Source organism: Antedon mediterranea, chromosome 9, assembly GCF_964355755.1.
Source record: "Antedon mediterranea chromosome 9, ecAntMedi1.1, whole genome shotgun sequence".
NCBI classification, from domain to species: domain Eukaryota; kingdom Metazoa; phylum Echinodermata; class Crinoidea; order Comatulida; family Antedonidae; genus Antedon; species Antedon mediterranea.
In genome coordinates, this window is record NC_092678.1 from 11290632 (window position 1) to 11309120 (window position 18489).

General features: G+C 33.9%; 1 protein-coding gene across 2 annotated transcripts in view; it reads left to right on the forward strand.

The window, feature by feature from the left end:
- The first annotated feature begins 373 nt into the window (after positions 1-373).
- LOC140058725 (rabenosyn-5-like) overlaps positions 374-18489 on the forward strand; it is a 61716-nt gene continuing 43600 nt past the window's right edge. Inside the window, exon 1 of one of the 2 annotated variants that reach the window (XM_072104446.1) lies at positions 374-525. The gene's annotated coding sequence lies outside the window, so the exon portion shown is untranslated. Of the gene's footprint in view, positions 526-13979; positions 14411-18489 lie in introns of those variants that run through there. The other variant, XM_072104448.1, reaches the window with a different exon arrangement.

The window sequence follows — 18489 nt, forward strand, 5'->3', positions numbered from 1 at the left end:
TATTTTAAATTAAGTGCCAAGATCGAGCAGCTCTCATATCTCAGCTCAAAAATTCTAAATTTCCATGTGTAACAGGTTTTTTTTTTTTGTGGTGGGGGGGGGGGGGGCCTGGGTTCGTGTTGGTGTCATTTGCAATTACCATTTTTGCACCCCAGATATTTTTAGAATTATTAGTTATTTCTCACAAAACTAAAAATATAAATTTTGAACGACATAGGGATACAATTTTAGGCCCTATTTTGTGTCAGTTGGGGTTTTACAAACGTTTATTAGACATACAACCGTTGGTGGCGCTGTTTAGGGCCACATTTTGGGGATCTTGTATTATTTTTCCCAATCTGGCATTATTTGAGACAGGATACGGCATAATTTAAATTTTATTGCTGGCAACGCTGATACTATAGGCCTAGTAGTAGTAGGCCTAGTATATAAGATCTTTGCTTGTACTGGGCGTTTGACGATCGATTTTGACAGAAAAATCACATTTTTGTTAACTAGGCCTAGGCCTATCTGTTGTTTTTTCCGGTAAATAGTCATTTTTTTTGTGGTAATTTCAGGTTTCTTTTGGTTTTTTTGTTTTTTTTTCCGATATTTTTGGGTATTTTCCGGTGTTTTTTGTTTTTTCCTGTTTTTAGGCGGACCGTATCCTACTTTATTAGAGGCTAGGCCTAGGCTAGGCCTACGCCTACTAGGCCTATGCCTACCTATTAGCCTAGGCCCGGATAACCCCTAGGCCCAGGCTATAGTATAGCCTAGCCTAGTATAGGCCTAGCTAGAGGCCTTAGATAGGTTGGCTGGCCTCACTACTACTATTAATAATAGGGATTGCCTAATTATTAGGTAGGCCTGGGCCTGGATGTCCCTCATAAATATAAACTCGCCCCATCGCAAAGTCGCCCCAAACACAAAATAAACATGGATGGAACGTATTGTACTTACTTGTTGTAGGCGTAATAGGGGCCTAACCAAAACTTTAAAAGGCGGGTGACAGATGAAATCAGTTGCGCTTGAAATCGGATGCATCTAATTTTGGTTGCGATAAAATCAACATCTGGTATTTTGGGTGCTACTGCAGTTTCACACCACACAATTTTGGGCCATTATGTAGGGTAACTGTCACGCTAAGACCCAAGACCTAATGCACTTGTCAATTGTATGACCCACTATACGACCCCCGGGAGAGGTGCGTCATGGGTGCGTCATTTACAAATAATTACTGTCGCAGGGGTGCGTCAAAAAACCTAGATGGTACGTCACATCAATGAACAAGGTGTGTAAATGTCCGTCACTTTACCACCCATCATATCATAAACAACATGGTCACAGTGCGTCAAAATGGGTGCGTCATGGTCACCTAAAGGTAAGTCACATTTTTCACTGTGCTCTCCTGGCTCCAAATTGGGTCCACTTGAGCACAGTGTATTAACATACGAAAAGATATTAAAATTCAGTGATTTATTTCTATTTTATATTATTGTGCTCCTCACTGGCGCCAAATTGTGTCCACTTGAGCACAGTGTATTAACATACGAAAAGAATATTAAAATTAGTGACTTATTTCTATTTTATATCACTGCGCTCCACTAGTGCTAAATTTGGTCCAGTGGAGCAGCTACCGTAGTACTATTTCTATTTCGTAAGTAAATAAAGGCATAAATGGCGCTCCGTAGAAGTAGAGAATGCTCGATCGTCGAAATGACGCTCTGAATATACCTCTGTGTTTACAACGAGTTCAGTATCGTTTAAAATGTTTTGAAAACTATTGTTATTTAACAAAAATTACTTTGTAAGTGGTCGCATCGTATAAACATGTTACATAATATTATGTTGTGAGTGTGAAAAAGTCAAGTTTAGGTGAGAAATCGAAGATATAACGATGTGGTGCGAAATTGCAGAGCTCCGTATTTTCTATGGAGAGCCAATAATAGGCTAGGCCAAGATACGCTGTTATTGTATCAGTTACTTTTGATATCGGTTGCATTTTATTTTGTATTGGGCACTGTAACGGTAGTCGTGTCGAGGGCCAAGGCAATAACGATGGCACACAATTATTCAATGTACAAAATATAATATTTATTCAATCAAAAAGTAATATTATAAAACAATGTGAAACGTAGTGATTCTGACTGATGTTATAGTCTCAAGAATCAATACCCGAACTAACTAACTTAACTACAAAACATATATTTATATTAAGGGGACAGGAAGGATGACTAATTAAATGGTACCACATCCTGATTGACTTTCCTTGGAAGACCCACCTCAGGAATGTAGTGTTCCAAGTTAAGTAGACATCGGGGAGAGTAAGGGGTGAATAGCCTGTGTGACTAATAGGGTTTGGTCCCACCATGTTACAGGCACACTAGATAGATTACAAGCCAGGGGGGTTCGTAGGGTTCGAAACCCCCTTTTTCGAAAGTGCCCTTTTTTTAAAACTAGGCCTAGCCTACAGTAGGCCTAGAGTTCATAATCTTAGGCTGGGCCTGAGTCAAAGCTCAAGCCTATTTTTCACCGATACTATTATCTGAAGACAAATGCAAACAATCATTCTCAGTCTGATGATAAAAATTAATCAAACTTTTTTGGATCCTACTTCATTTTATGGTGTGCGCCGAGCCACCACCCGCCGGCGGAGCAACTTGGCGAGTACAGAAAAAGTACAGTACTGCTCACAATCCACATTTCACAACCACAGTACACAACCAATCGGTAAATTCACTCTGCGCATGCGTCAGATTAACCGCACAGAGCTGAGCAGGGACGAGATTAGTACTTAATATAGAGAGTTCACAGAAGTTGAAATTTTACCCAGTTTTCTTCTGCGGTACCGCAACATGTGTGTTGTAGTTTGTACACGGCCAGGCGCCACCATCTTCTCTTCGTCATATCGCCGTGTTGTCATTAATATTAATAATTATTGTAAAAATACAAATCAAGTGTATTTATTATTAATATTTTAAATTGTTTTTAGTCTTTTACACGGACAGTCACAAAAAAGTATAGGACTAATCTGTTTCCAATCAGTTACACTGCGCATGTGTCTCTCTCTAAATAGCTTCACCTTTTACCCAGTTTTTCCCAACACTGGCTACTATCGGGTAGCGCACAAGTGTGTTATATTTATCGTCCACATTATTATCCGATCACATTCGTAAAAACATGCCGTCGACAAAAAGAAAAAAAAAGAGAAGAGCAGCAACATTTAAAAAATAGCGCAAAGCAATGTAAGAAGCTTACAGATTTTTTCAACAAAAGGTATAGTATGCTGGCCTATTAATTAATTTTAAATAATTGGTTTATGTAAGCCTGCCCTTTTATAAAAAACAAATCAGTTCCCCTGGCTGACTGTAATGATTCTTAATGAATTGAAATTATTCCTACATCTTTCTAAATGTTTTAATTATTAATATAGACAGGTTCCATTTCTCAAAAAACGGCCTAGAAAACGAATCAAGAAGCATTGGGTAGAAGCTGGGATCCACTTGATTTAGGATATTTCGACCTCGCTGATTACGAAATGGCGGATCCCAAGCGAAATTCGGCCATCTAAGCCCTTAATTTGCATAATTAAAAATGGCGGCCATTTTTTATAATTACCCTATATCTCGAGAACCACTAGTCACAGATAATTAATTTTGGTGTCAAAATGTTTTAAATATATGATTTTATATTCACTTTAATGACACATTTTGTCAAAAAATGGATGCAAGTCTTATTTCTGACATTTTGACCTTTGACCTTGATTTATCATATCTCAGTAACCAATAATCGGAGAGACACGAAATAAATTGTTCAGAAACTATACATTCATATTTATTATAATATATATTTTTACAAAAAATGGCCAATTCTACAACTATTGACCTTTGAACTATTAGTCAAATATAATTAATAATATAACTCTGAAAATGTTGGTCTTATGACATTTTTTTTCTTTTTAAATTATTTAAAACATGTGTTTCTATCCAGTCTAATGGCACATTTTGTACAAGAATGGCCGATAGTATTGTTATTGACCTTTGAACTACAGCATAGGCCTACTGTATAATAAATATAATATAATTGCATAATTATGAAATTATTTACAGTATACACAATAATAATTAGTAAAATTATAAAATTCACTGCCATCAAATATGATGTGTTATGATTTATATAGATTTTTTTTTTTGATTTTTTAAATTGAACACGCAAGTATACATTTGGAAATTACCTGCCATCAATATGATGGAGCATGATATAGATTTTTTTTAATGTGAACATGTCAGCTACATTTGGAAATTACCTGCCATCAATATGATGGATTATGATTATAGATTAAAACAAGAAATATTTTTTACAAAAAACTGGACAGTTGTAAGAACAGTCTTCATTAATTTAATATAATAGGTCGGCCAATCAAAACGCAAGTGAACAATTGGGACTTTACTTGTGATTTATGTCATTGGCCTGTCAGCACAGTCATTTCTTTCTAGAATTAAACACACAAACTTGTATTGGGAATAATTTATGTTTATGTGGTTATTACTATCACATTTAGGTATTGATAATAATAATAATATGGCTTTTGAATATATAATTACTGTCTGTAGAATAACATTTATACATTTTCGGTTCGCGATGAAAAGTTATATGAATGGATTTGTAATAGGTATTTATAATAATAGTATATGGGTTTTATTATTGCTAAGCTATCACCAAATCGCGTTATACCATTATTTCTCAGGGTTTTTTGCACCATTGATCAATACCAAACGCTTATCGGTATTATAGTTTTTAGTGAATCATTACATTAATAAAAATACCCAATTAAATCAATCGCGTCAGTCCAATTCCGACTTATGTTTCGATCACATAGTTCTGTGTCTACACTGTCCCAACTAGTTTAACAAAAAAAGTGTGATGTGCCCAAATATGGTAGTGATATGCCCGAATATCGTAGTGGACATCATCATGTCTATATAATATGGGCACATCATATTTAGTTTGATAGTATAGACAGAGCTTAAGGATTATATTTTAAAAATGTTTTCTTACATTTTGAAAAAAAGTATTTATTTGTTTATACGCCCAATTTTCCAGTCTTAATTTTACATTTTGAAAAAAAAGTATTTTATTTGTTGATAAGCCCAATTGTGCAGTCTTATTTTACATTTTGAACGAAAGTATTTATTTGTTGATAAGCCCAATTTTGCAGTCTTATTTTACATTTTAAACGAAAGATTTATTTGTTGATAAGCCGAATTTCCAGTTTAATAATAATGACCCCTTCCACAGTGCTTATACCATATAAATTTTACATGATATTGACCGTGGGTTCTTTACGCCTCTGATGCATTTGTTTTTATTGTACCTTTTTAATAAATTATTATATGTTTAGGCCTAATCACACCCAATTTAATGAAATGGTCAGATTCCGATTTCAATTGAACGAAAGTAGTACTGTATTTATTATTCATTGATAAGCCAAGGGTCCCATGGCGTTAGCCAATATCTTGAGCATTTGACTCATGTGTCAACCTGTAACACAAATCATTCTTCAAAATCTAAAGAAAGAACCTCACACGTCTTTTTTTGTGAGTGATATGATACACTATGGATATGCCCACGGAAATAATATGTGGACATTGCAAACAATCATAGGCCTACAGTAACAAACATAACATGGCTAATAAGCATAACATTCAGACTTGTTTGTTTTCTAGTGGATTTTTATTTACTTTAGCATGTAGAATAAAACTAGTAACAGTGGCTATATTAATAATTATTATACTGATTATCCTTGATATTATAGCGTCTAATAATAAAATATTTTGTTGTTGATAAGCCCAATTTTTTAGCCTTGATTTTACATTTTTAACGAAAGTATTTATTTGTTGATAAGCCCAATTTTGCAGTCTTAATAATGACCCTTCCACAGTGCATTTTACATGATATTGACCGAGGGTTTTTACGCCTCTATAGCCACTGATCAATACCACAATTAATGTACTTTTTTAAATGAATATTGAAATGTTTCAACATACCCAATTCAAAAAAACGGTCCGTTTTCGAGTTCAATCTTTTGATTAGAGAGGTTGGAGTTTCATTTTGAACAAAAGTATTTATTTGATTGATAAGCCAAATTTCTAGTCCTAATTATTTGAGATTCAACGGGTTTTGCTTTCAATTGTATAATAATATAATTATATATATATATATATATATATATATATATATATATATATATAATATTAAGTATAATTATGAATTCACCAACACTTTCAGGCCCACTAACAATGATCCCGGGCCCGCGTTTTTGTAGACCGGACTTCCATGCACAGCCACATGTTAAGGAATATGAATCTCTTTATGATTTTAATATGGTTCGAAATGATATTACACAACAACGATTAGACAGCAACTGTGCAAGAGTCCAACTAATAAAATCGGAATGATCAATTAATTGAACATTTACAGCATAAGGCCCATACACTAGGACGATAACGATCAACGATAAATAGACAAATGTGCATTTTTAATACATAAACCAAAAGAAATATAAACAATTCCTTTGATGAAAATTATATTTTCACACGTCCAATCAAATGACGTCATGATTAGTAAGACCAATAATATCGTGACAATACAGCGATTTTATTGTTTTTATTTATCATGACGTCATTTGATTGGAATTTGAAAAACATTATTTTTATCAAAGACAGCATAAATGATTATCCTATAGGTCTAGAACGAAAACCTTTCTAATTTCTTTTGGTTTATGTTAAAAAAATGCATGCTATATATTTATCGTCCGTCGTTATCGTCATAGTGTAATTGAGCCTTTATACAAAAAAAAATAAATTGATTACGAAGTTACATGTCATTTTCACCTATCACAAAAAAACTAACCTTTTCAACACTAATTAATTGTTACGAAGCCAATTTATATTATATATTTCATTAAAACTGAACTTTACGGTAAATGAAGAGTAAGTATCAGTTAATATGAATAATATAACTAGTAGGTCTATGAACTTGCATCCAGACACAGAACTGTGACATTACTATCATAAATGTTGAAACCACTTATAAAACCTTTTTTTAAAGAAAATATAATTGTGTTAGGAGAAGGCTAATAAACAAATAGATAATGTACAAACCTTTTTCTGGATTAATTAATGGAGCAGGCGTTCCTATACTAATAATCTGCTGCTGCTACCTAGACTGATTGTTCACCTTCTGACGATAATTGATTGGGCCCCCCACAGCATCTGATAACCAAAAAAAATTTACCAGGACTGTTTCAATGATTTAATATCTGACGGCGTATTATTATAACATTGGCCTAGATTGACAGTCAAAAGAAAGTCATTGTAAATACCTCCCTTTTTGTTGACAGAGCCAAAATAAAGTTTTGACCATTATCGAATGATTGTTTGACAGTGACTTATTATAATACCGGCCTGGTTGACAGCAAAAACGAAGTTATTATTTATTGAACAAGATTTTACAGATTTCCGTCTACATCTCAATAATACTGTATTATCAGCAAAGGCTTTCATATAGACTCTCTTCTCCCAGACGTTTTTTGGGTCCAGCAGCTACCTATAAATCATAGTCGAGTTTCCAAATTCACAAAACTGTCAGCCTTAGATACTAAAGCTACCGCTATGAAACAGCTTATTAATGAATGTGTCCTCCTGGGACATAGCTGGCTAGAGCCGCGGCGCGAAAAAGGTGAACACGTAAGCTACATTTGGAAATTACCAGACGGGTGCAGGTCAAGTCGGCCCTAAACCGTCTCGGCCAAAGTCAAGTCGGCCCCACGTCAAGTCGGCCCCAAGTCAACTCGGCCCCAAGTCAACTCGGCCTCAAGTCAACTCGGCCTCACGTCAACTCGGCCAAAAACTAATCGGTCAACTCGGCCACAATAAAGTATGGAATGCAAAAAGTGCTTAATATTATTATGATTCTTACTATCCACGCTTTAAAAAAAATGAATAAAAAAAAAAATATAATTAAATAATATCATATAAAAAAATGAACTCATTGCCAATATGAATATAAGTACCCACGTGCAGGTACCGCATTTTAGTAAATCGAAGACGGAGGCCTACGTTCCACCATTTGGCCATAGAAAAAATGATTGTACATCGTTTTTGTCCATGATTTGCGTTTAAAAAAAAGGGGAATACCCCGGTCAGTGAAAACACGTAGCAGTTGTAGATATCGAAAAAGCTGCCAAAGGCGCAGGGAGGCGCAGCTACGAATTGTTTTCAATTGTGCAATTTGAAATTTTGTTAAACGTATTAATAAAGGAAAGTTGGTGAAATCATTCCTATTTTTTTGCTAAATATATTATTGTCTAAATATTAATATTCATTAAAAGTCAGAATTATTTATAGTTAAAAAATTGTGATGAAATATTATTTTATCAATCCCCTTCATTTGCACTTTTTGCGTTCCATACTTTAACGGGGCCGAGTTTACCGATTATTTTTTAGCCGAGTTGACGTGAGGCCGAGTTGACTTGAGGCCGAGTTGACTTGAGGCCGAGTTGACTTGAGGCCGACTTGACTTTGGCCGAGACGGTTTAGGGCCGACTTGGATCGAAACCCATTGTAAATACCTCCCTTTTTGTTGACAGAGCCAAAATAAAGTTTTGACCATTATCGAATGATTGTTTGACAGTGACTTATTATAATACCGGCCTGGTTGACAGCAAAAACGAAGTTATTATTTATTGAACAAGATTTTACAGATTTCCGTCTACATCTCAATAATACTGTATTATCAGCAAAGGCTTTCATATAGACTCTCTTCTCCCAGACGTTTTTTGGGTCCAGCAGCTACCTATAAATCATAGTCGAGTTTCCAAATTCACAAAACTGTCAGCCTTAGATACTAAAGCTACCGCTATGAAACAGCTTATTAATGAATGTGTCCTCCTGGGACATAGCTGGCTAGAGCCGCGGCGCGAAAAAGGTGAACACGTAAGCTACATTTGGAAATTACCTGCCATCAATATGATGGATTATGATTATAGATTTAAAAAAAGGTGAACATGTAAGCTACATTTGGAAATTACCTGCCATCAATATGATGGATTATGATTATAGATTTTAAAAAGAATTTGAACACGTAAGCTACATTTGAAAATTACATTCAAATGTAGCTTACGTGTTCACATTTTTTTTTAAATCTATAATCATAATCCATCATATTGATGGCAGGTATTTCCAAATTTCCAAATGTAGCTGACATGTTCAAATTCTTTTTTAAATCTATTATCATAATCCATCATATTGATGGCAGGTAATTTCCAAATGTAGCTGACATGTTCACATTTAAAAAAATCTATAATCATATTCCATCATATTGATGGCAGGTAATTTCCAAATGTAGCTGACATGTTCACATTTAAAAAAATCTATAATCATATTCCATCATATTGATGGCAGGTAATTTCCAAATGTAACTTGCGTGTTCAATTTTGTTTAAATCTATATAAATCATAACACATCATATTTGATGGCAGTGAATTTTATAATTTTACTAATTATTATTGTGCAGGGAATAATTTCGCCAGTGTAGCATAGCAAAAAGCTATACAAAACAACCTTTTTGCTACACATTTCTACAATTGTGTAGCAAAAAATACAATACAAAAATATTTTTCTTCACTAAAAAATAAGTTTGATTAGCAATTTTGCTAAACAAAATTTTCAAATGAAATTTTTCCCTGTTGTGTATAAATAATTTCATAATTATGCAATTATATTATATTTATTATACAGTAGGCATATGCTGTAGTTCAAAGGTCAATAACCATACTATCGGCCATTCTTGTACAAAATGTGCCATTAGATACGATAAATCAAGGTCAAAGGTGAAAATCTCAGAAATAGGACTTGCATCCATTTTTTGACAAAATGTGTCATTAAAGTGAATATAATATAAAATCATATATTTAAACATTTTGACACCAAAATTAATTATCTGTGACTAGTGGTTCTCGAGATATAGGGTAATTATAAAAAATGGCCACCATTTTTAATTATGCAAATTAAGGGCTTAGAGGGCCGAATTTCGCTTGGGATCCGCCATTTTCGTAATCAGCGAGGTTGAAATATCCTAAATCAAGTGGATCCCAGCTTCTACCCAAAAATGCTTCTTGCACCATATTTCAGAGGAAATAGAACTTGCCTAATAATATTTATAGCATGTATAAATAAAAAAATGTGTAGGCCTTTTTTGTAAACAGTGATAAGAACATACTATTACTGGTAAACATGTGCATTATTAATGTTAGATGGACATTTATGTTATTTGTGCTATATTTAATAGAATCATCATTGAAATCATGCCCCATCTAAATTAGTAAATCCAGTTTATTCAGTAACAATCATTCACAATTACAGAGCTTTACATATGCGCAGGAAAATTTGAAATTTTTTTTTATGCTAAGTGGTCACTATACTACTATAAATTATTTTAAAATCTAATTAGACCTTCTGCGTTGTGGGTACTTCCATTGCTGCAGATTCTGATGCTGAGGCTTCAAATCAAAGTGACACTGACATTCCTTCCTGCAGTCATCAGTCATTTGAAAAGCTGTATGGTATAGTTCCCATATTTTATTTTTCATGTGTATAATAATGAAACTGTATGTATATTTATTAAATGATGATTGTTGTAATATTAATAGTAAGCCATATTGTCCTTTTCTTTTGTAGATGACCTGGGCTATTTCATTGATAAAAGATAAATTGAAAGAGATGAGTGACGCCTAGACTTTACATTTGCTGCAAAAGCATTTTAAACCAGAAGATATACTTTCCCGACTGTCTTTATGAATGGCTGCAACCGTTCATTCAGATATTCTTGGATTGAAAGGTATCCATGGATTGTGTACAGTACAAAGCATGATGGTGTTTTCTGTATTTACTGTGCCCTTTTTACAAAGGACCGATGTAATAGAGTCTCTTGTAAATCAACCATTCACTAAGTGGACACGAAGTTCTTCAAAATCACACATTAATGCCATAACAGATGCTGAAATATTTCAAGAGAGTTTGAAGCACGCAGATAAAGCCATTCCATGAATGCTCAATAAAAAGGCAGAACAGATGATGCATGAAAATCAAGGCAATAATTTTTTGTGGAAGACAGTGCATCGCTTTAAGGGGAGATGCAGAAGCACTTGATCAGCCAGGAAATCTAGGTAATTTTTTGGCAATACTGAAATTAATAAGTAAAAACAATATAGTTCTTAAAGATCATCTCAGTAATACAAGGCTAAAGAATGCGAAATATATATCCCCAGCCCTGACATTCAAAACCAGTTGATCAACAAAATAGGTGAGGATATTTTACAAGCTAAATTAATTGATGAAGTAAGAGGCTAAACTGTATTCAATTATGGCTGATGAGGTGACCACACACAACAAAGAACAATTATCCATATGTTTGCGATTTGTGTACAGTGAAAAAAATGTGCGTGAAGATTTCCTGTCATTTGTTTCCGTTACTAGAACTACTGGTGAGGCAATAGCAAACACATTGTTAAGAACATTGCAACATGTTGGCCTGCCAATTGAAAATTTAAGGGGTCAAGGTATAATGGTGCAGCAGCCATGTCTAGTGGAGCTGTTGATGTCCAAGCTAGGATACGCAGAGAAGCCCCACTAGCTGTGTATACCCATTGCAGCAATCATTGTCTTAATTTAGTTTTAGCACATGCATCAGCTATAACACCAGTCAGAAATATGTTGGACAAGCTAAAAAATAGCAGTCCCAAGCATGATGCCCTTCTAACTAATATTATTAGAACAGGCTGTAATCCACACGACACATCAAGGAGAAAGTCACTACTTGACCTGTGTAAAACAAGGTGGGCACAGCGACACAAGTCACTCCATCTGTGATTTTCAGTTCATTATAACTTTTTTAATTGTATACAAACTTTTGTCCCGTCTCCAGGGAATTGCAGTTCTTTTGCAAAAAGAAGCAAGAGATAACAATGATAGAAGAGGTCAAGTTGGAGTAATTAGAAGCAACTTCGAAAAATATTTTGAAGGGGTTTACATTCAACCATGCAGTTGATATGGCAGCTTCAGTTGGCACTGAACCAAAAGCACAAAGGATAGCTAAGAAACAGACTCATCGTGAGAATGCAGATTCAAATGGTCCTTTGCAGCACTATCTTCGAAATATTGGCATTTCATTTATTGATCACATTATTGTAGAACTTGATGTCAAATTCTCAGATATTTCTACAAAAGCATCCAAATTGTGTGTACTAGTTCCAGGTGTTTTCCTTTCTAAGGATGCAAGTGTTAGCTTTGACGACATCAAAGGTTCTGCGGAGTTGTACAGAAATGATTTACCTAGCCCTGAAGTTCTTGAAGATGATTTTTTAGGTTGGCAACTGAAATTTAAAAATGTACCATCTGAACATATACAACTGTGCTGATGCACTAAAGCATTGCAACGAAGTGCAGTTTCCAAACATTTTTTTATTACTTAAGATTGCCTGTGTCATTCCAGTAACGTCATGTATTTGTGAGCGCAGCTTCAGTGCCATGAGAAGACCGAATACCTATATGCGGTGCAGTATGGGTCAGGATCGATTAAGTACGCTTGCATTAATGCATACATTATGACAGGGAGATTTTGATAGATGATGTTATTGATATGTTTTGTGTGTGTGTCCAAGTTCAATTTAAAAAAGGCTGTTAGTTTTTAATTTATAGTCAATTTAAGAATTTCAGAAAATTACGAGTACACTACTCAAGTATATTTTCATTAAACCAATGTCGGGTGCACAACTACATATGTATGTGCACCTAGTGGCCGAGTTACAGCTGAACTTTTTCGCTGCGAGACACAAAAAATGAGCAGAAAAAGGGAAATTTTTTACAATAACAATAGGCTATCGCTTAAAAATAGCCTAAAAAAAGACCCTGACAATAACAAGGGGTTGTCCGCCAAGTGCGGATAACATACTAGATTTGAACTCGTCACTTTGACGAGTTCGGGTTGTCCGCGCAAACGCCATATGCACATACATTAAAATATGAAAGCCGAAAATGATTTTTCCATCCTATTACATGAATTAAATATGTTTACAGGGCTGAATTTTACCTATTTTGTGTCCTAAAGCAAAACAGTACTTACGGAATATACTGTATGTTATATACAGTGTAGCATAGATGCAATTATGAGACCCATCTTTTAATACAATTTTTAACATGATAATGTCATTAAAATGTAACATAAAGATAGCAATTTTAGAAGATAATTATCTAGATAATTACATTAATGAAAGTTTGAAACAGTTTAGACACGAAAAAGCGAGATGCACGCTATTTTAAATGAGTTGAATGAATTTTTACGAAAGAGATAAAAACCTGACCTTTTGAATTCAACTGGCCTATGATGAAGTTATGACCTCAGATAGACAACATTTTTATATGAATTCATATCTAAAATTCAACAGCTTCCATAATAAGTTTTATTCATGTGGGTCACTTTTTATTCCGAGGAACTATAACAGATTGAAATATACTGTAAAGATGAAATTAAGTAATCACATTATTCTAATTTTTTAATATGATGATGTAATGAAAGTCATATTGTTAACTTGGCACCAATTAGTCACAGGCTTGATTGCATTTGACTTCATTGAATTTCCTTCACTTTATTCCAAATCACAATTTTTTTACTTATTGTTAATTGTTATAACAATTTTAAAACAAATGCAATAATATGAAAAGGAATAGGGCAACCACGAACAAGCAAAATCTTTACAACTGTGGCACCCTTTAAAAATATAAATCAAATTATTTTAATAGTATGCATGAAAGAATCGAAATTTACTAAAAACATTTTTTTTATAGTACTGCAAGATAATAAATATGAAACTATACTAACTTATATATATATATAATTAATAGCATTGTAAATAATAACAATAATACATAATGATGATTACTTTTTTTCTCTGCAAATAAGACAGTTTTCTTCTTGACACAAGTACTTTATAAAATGATAACGTTCAATATAAATACAATCTAACTTCTTCTTAAATAATGATATATTTCTACATGGTTTTAGATCATCCGATAGATTGTTCCACACCTTAGACCCAGTATACGAGAAGCCTTGACGGCCAACATTTGTATGCTTCAGATCTATTACAAGATTATTTTTATTGCGCGTGTTATAATCATGATACGAGTCGAAGGTGTGGAAAAATCCATCGAATGACTGGTAATTTTCCATTTTTGTAGAGGAACATTAAATTTGCTACATTTTTTTCATATAGATCGAATATGTTTAAGGTATTAGTTTTAATGAACAATGGAGAAGATGGATGTAGGTAGTGGACTTTACATATTATTCGGAGGGCCTTTTTTTGTAAAAGGTGAATTCTATTTAAATTATTTATGCTACCAGTACCCCACACAGTAATGCCATATGTAATGATGGGAAGGATAAGGGATTTATAAATAATGAGCAATATTTCATATGGTAGTATGGTTTTTAAGAGATTCATAGCTCCAATAATGGCAGAAATTTTACTAGTGATTACATTATGCTGTAAGAAATTTTTTTTTTCATCAAGTATGACTCCTAAAAATGTTGTTTGATAAACTCTTTCAATAACGTCTTGATAAATAACAATGTTTACATGAGATTATCAATAGTACTATTTCTACCACTAAAAACCATAAATTTGGTCTTTTTAGTATTTATGGTAAGTTTGCCTTAATCCACAAATTTAATTTTTTTAATTCATTATTCATAATATCAATAGCTTCGTTTACATTGTTGTGTTGTAAGAAAACACTTGTGTCATCGGCAAACATTATTAGTTGTGTACTGGTACACACTGATGGCATATCATTTACAAACATTAGGAATAATAACGGACCCAAGATTGATCCTTGAGGGACACCGTATTTTATCAACTTTTTGTCGGAATTTATTCCGTCAATAGTTACGAATTGTTCTAATTCGCTTAGATAACTGCAGAACCATTTACGGTATGTACAATACCTCTGATCCCAAAATAGGGTAATTTTTTAGTAAGTATGTTGTGGTCTATCGAATCAAAGGCCTTAGATAGGTCGAGAAAGACGCTATAAACAAACTGCTTATTGTCAATTGCCATTGATATTTTCTCAATTTTCTGCAAGAGGGCGTGGTTTGTCGAGTGCCCTTTTCTAAAACCGTATTGTCTGTCGTTAAGGATTTTGAACTTATTTAGGAATGATAATGTTTGTTCATGAACAATTCGTTCATACATCTTTGACATACAAGATAGTATGGATATAGGCCTATAATTTCGTATATCGTCTCTAACGCCACTCTTATATACCGGTATAGTTTTTGCCAATTTAAGTTTATTTGGAAAGACTCCTGTGCTGAGTGATAGATTGACTAAATACGAAACAGGTTTAGTTAATATATCAGCATTTTTATTTATGTATTTTGCCCGGATATCATCATGGCCTGGAGACTTGCTTGTGTTCAGGTCCAATAGGTTTTGACGTCATACTCTGTTAACGGAGTAAAGAACATGGAGTTTTGTATGCTATGATTATTCGTAGTCTATTGGATTTACATGTGGGTAATTTTCATTTGCCTTTTCTGCCATTTCTTCACCAATACTATTAAAATAAGAATTCATGACTTCCGCTTTATCAGTGGGAGTTTCAAATGTTTCAGAACAATATGTTACTTTTGCTAGGATTTTCGATTTTTTATTTCTTCCCAGAATAGCATTTATAGCACTCCATGTTTTTTTCATGTCATTTTTTCGTTTTTCGAAGTCCTCTTTATAATAACTTATTTTTCTTTGTCTAAATGATTGTTGTTAGTTTGTTTTTGTATTTTTTATATTTTGATTTATTAACACTCGAAGGATTCTTTTTATATTTGATCCCGGGGGGGTCACTTGTATATAAACCAAACGGTGGGGGGGGGGGGGGGAGTGCAGCAACCACTTCAAGACATGAGGCACTTGCGCTACCTGTTTTACTGAAAAATACTACGGACTTGAACTACCATTTACCAAATAAAAATCCAGTGTTCTCTAAAAAGACGGCAGAAACAAGGCCACGCCAGGGAGGGCGCAATATTTGTACTGGTTCCCGGCATGATCTGCGCATGGCCAAAGAGACCGTTCATGGCAAAATCACGTGCACGAACGTGTTTTGAAAAGTTTATCGCTCGTCGTCCGCGGTGGTGCATCCGCCGTGAACGACGATGATCAAGAGTCAAGAAGAGTGGTCACAGTTGAATGATTTTGTCCTAGGCTATGTTTCGTGTTCTTCTGCTGATGCGAAAACTCTAGGCCTATTCAAAGGTATTTAGCGATGGGCTTATATAGCCGGGCTTATAGCATCCATTATGCTAAAATACCTGCAAAATTTGGCGATAAATTGTGACATTTTGACACGGGTGGGCGAGCCAGGGACTTAAACTACTAATTTCACCCTGTCATTTCCCACACTTGTGCTACCAACTCTCCATAATTTCCCACACTTGTGCTACCAGGCCCTCGAAAATATACCCCGTAAATGCGGCACCTCCCGGTATGGAAATATTTAAGAGTAACGACATTTGATATATAATTTCTCTTTAGTATTTAGAGACCGTTCTATACCATCAGTCATCCAGGGTGACCTTATTCTATTTTTTAACGGGAAACATCTATCAATTAGTGTTGTAATTGTATTTGAGAATCGATTATATGATACACTTGCATCAGAGCAATTTAAGACATTATCCCACTGTTGATTTTGTAACTCATTTCGAAATAATTGATTTTGTTCAGTCGAAAAGTTACGCTTAAAAACATATGTGCTTGTTTTACTTTCCGTATATTTTTGTGATTTATCAATGCTTATTACTGGACAATGATCAGATATATCACTAAACAAAATATTAGTTTCAATGTCATGAGTGTTTGGAGAGTTTGTATAAATGTTGTCTATTATTGTTGACGTTTCCTCAGTAATGCGCGTCGGTTTATTTACTAGGGGTATAAATGATTCTGAGATCATAGAGTCGACATGTTCTTGGACATTACCTACAGAGTTGTACATATTTAGGTCAACATTGAAGTCGCCCATGAGATAAGTTTGTTTCTTTTCGTTTGTTCATGAGTCACTCATTTGAGCGTTAAAGTTAGAAACATCGGATTTTGGTGGTCTATAAATAACTCCACAAATAACTGTCTTATTGTCTGTATCAAGTTCAATAATAATACTCTCAGCGGCATGCAGAAGCTGTGATAGGTCACTTCTTAATCGATAAGACAAATTTGACTTTATATATAAAGCAATGCTACCTGCCTGTGTGTTCCTATTGTTATGTATAGTTATTTAATTGATTCAGACCAGTAAAGTGTTCAGCCGGTAAAAAGGCTGGTAAAGCTTTTAAATCTAAGAGCGGTAGTTGACAGCATATAGAGGCAAAATAATCATTCATTTTTATCGCTGATTCAGTATAAGATCCACCTGGAAACTTTATGTTTGGTTTATTTTTAAAGTTGTACAGGTTACGTACGCTTTTGTACCTATTTTTAATCAATATAGCTCCTCAGGATGGTTAACCCATATTTTAAAATGTATTATGAAGGGGATGAGAAGATACGAATTCATGTAAAATTTGTACCTACCGGATGTTCTGACGTCACCATATGGCCACTCTAATTTTTAAAATAGATTTGTTTTCTTTTTCATACTAGTTAATCCAATTTAATAGAGCGCAATTGCGTTCCTCAATTTCTCCTAGACTTTGATATGTTATTCCTCACTCAAACCTCTTTTATGAGTTACAAGTTTTGTTTTTTATTACATCATCATATAAAAATATTAGAATAACGTGAGTTACTTAATTTCATCTATACAGATGTTAATCTGTTATAGCTCATCGAAATGAAAAGTGACCCATGTGATTAAAACTTATTATGGAAGTTGTTGAATTGTATGAATTCATACAAATTTTGTCTATCTGATATCATATATCCAGTTGAATTCAAAAAGTCATATTTTCGTCTTTTTCATATGTTCATCACATATAAGTGAGCGCATTTCACTTTTACGTGCCCAAAATTCTTCAAATTTTGAAATCTTTATAATATGTCAATTTGATGACGTCATCGTGTTAAAAATTGGATTAAAAGATGGGTCTTGTAATTTCATCTATGCTACACTCTACATAACATGTACAGTGTATTTTGTAAATACTGTAATATGCTGTATGATACAAATGATACTTTAAACATATTTAATTCATTTCGTAGGATGTCATAACAAGTTCAGGTTAATTGTCCGCATTTCCGCGGATAACCTAATAATTGACCTGTAGCTTTAGATGTGCAAAATGTTTTTATATGATGTCAGAGTTGCGCAGTGTAAGTTACACGCGATTTTATGAAATTTTATGGTTGATCATAAATTCTGAGGTAAAAAATATTTTATCAAAGTATGA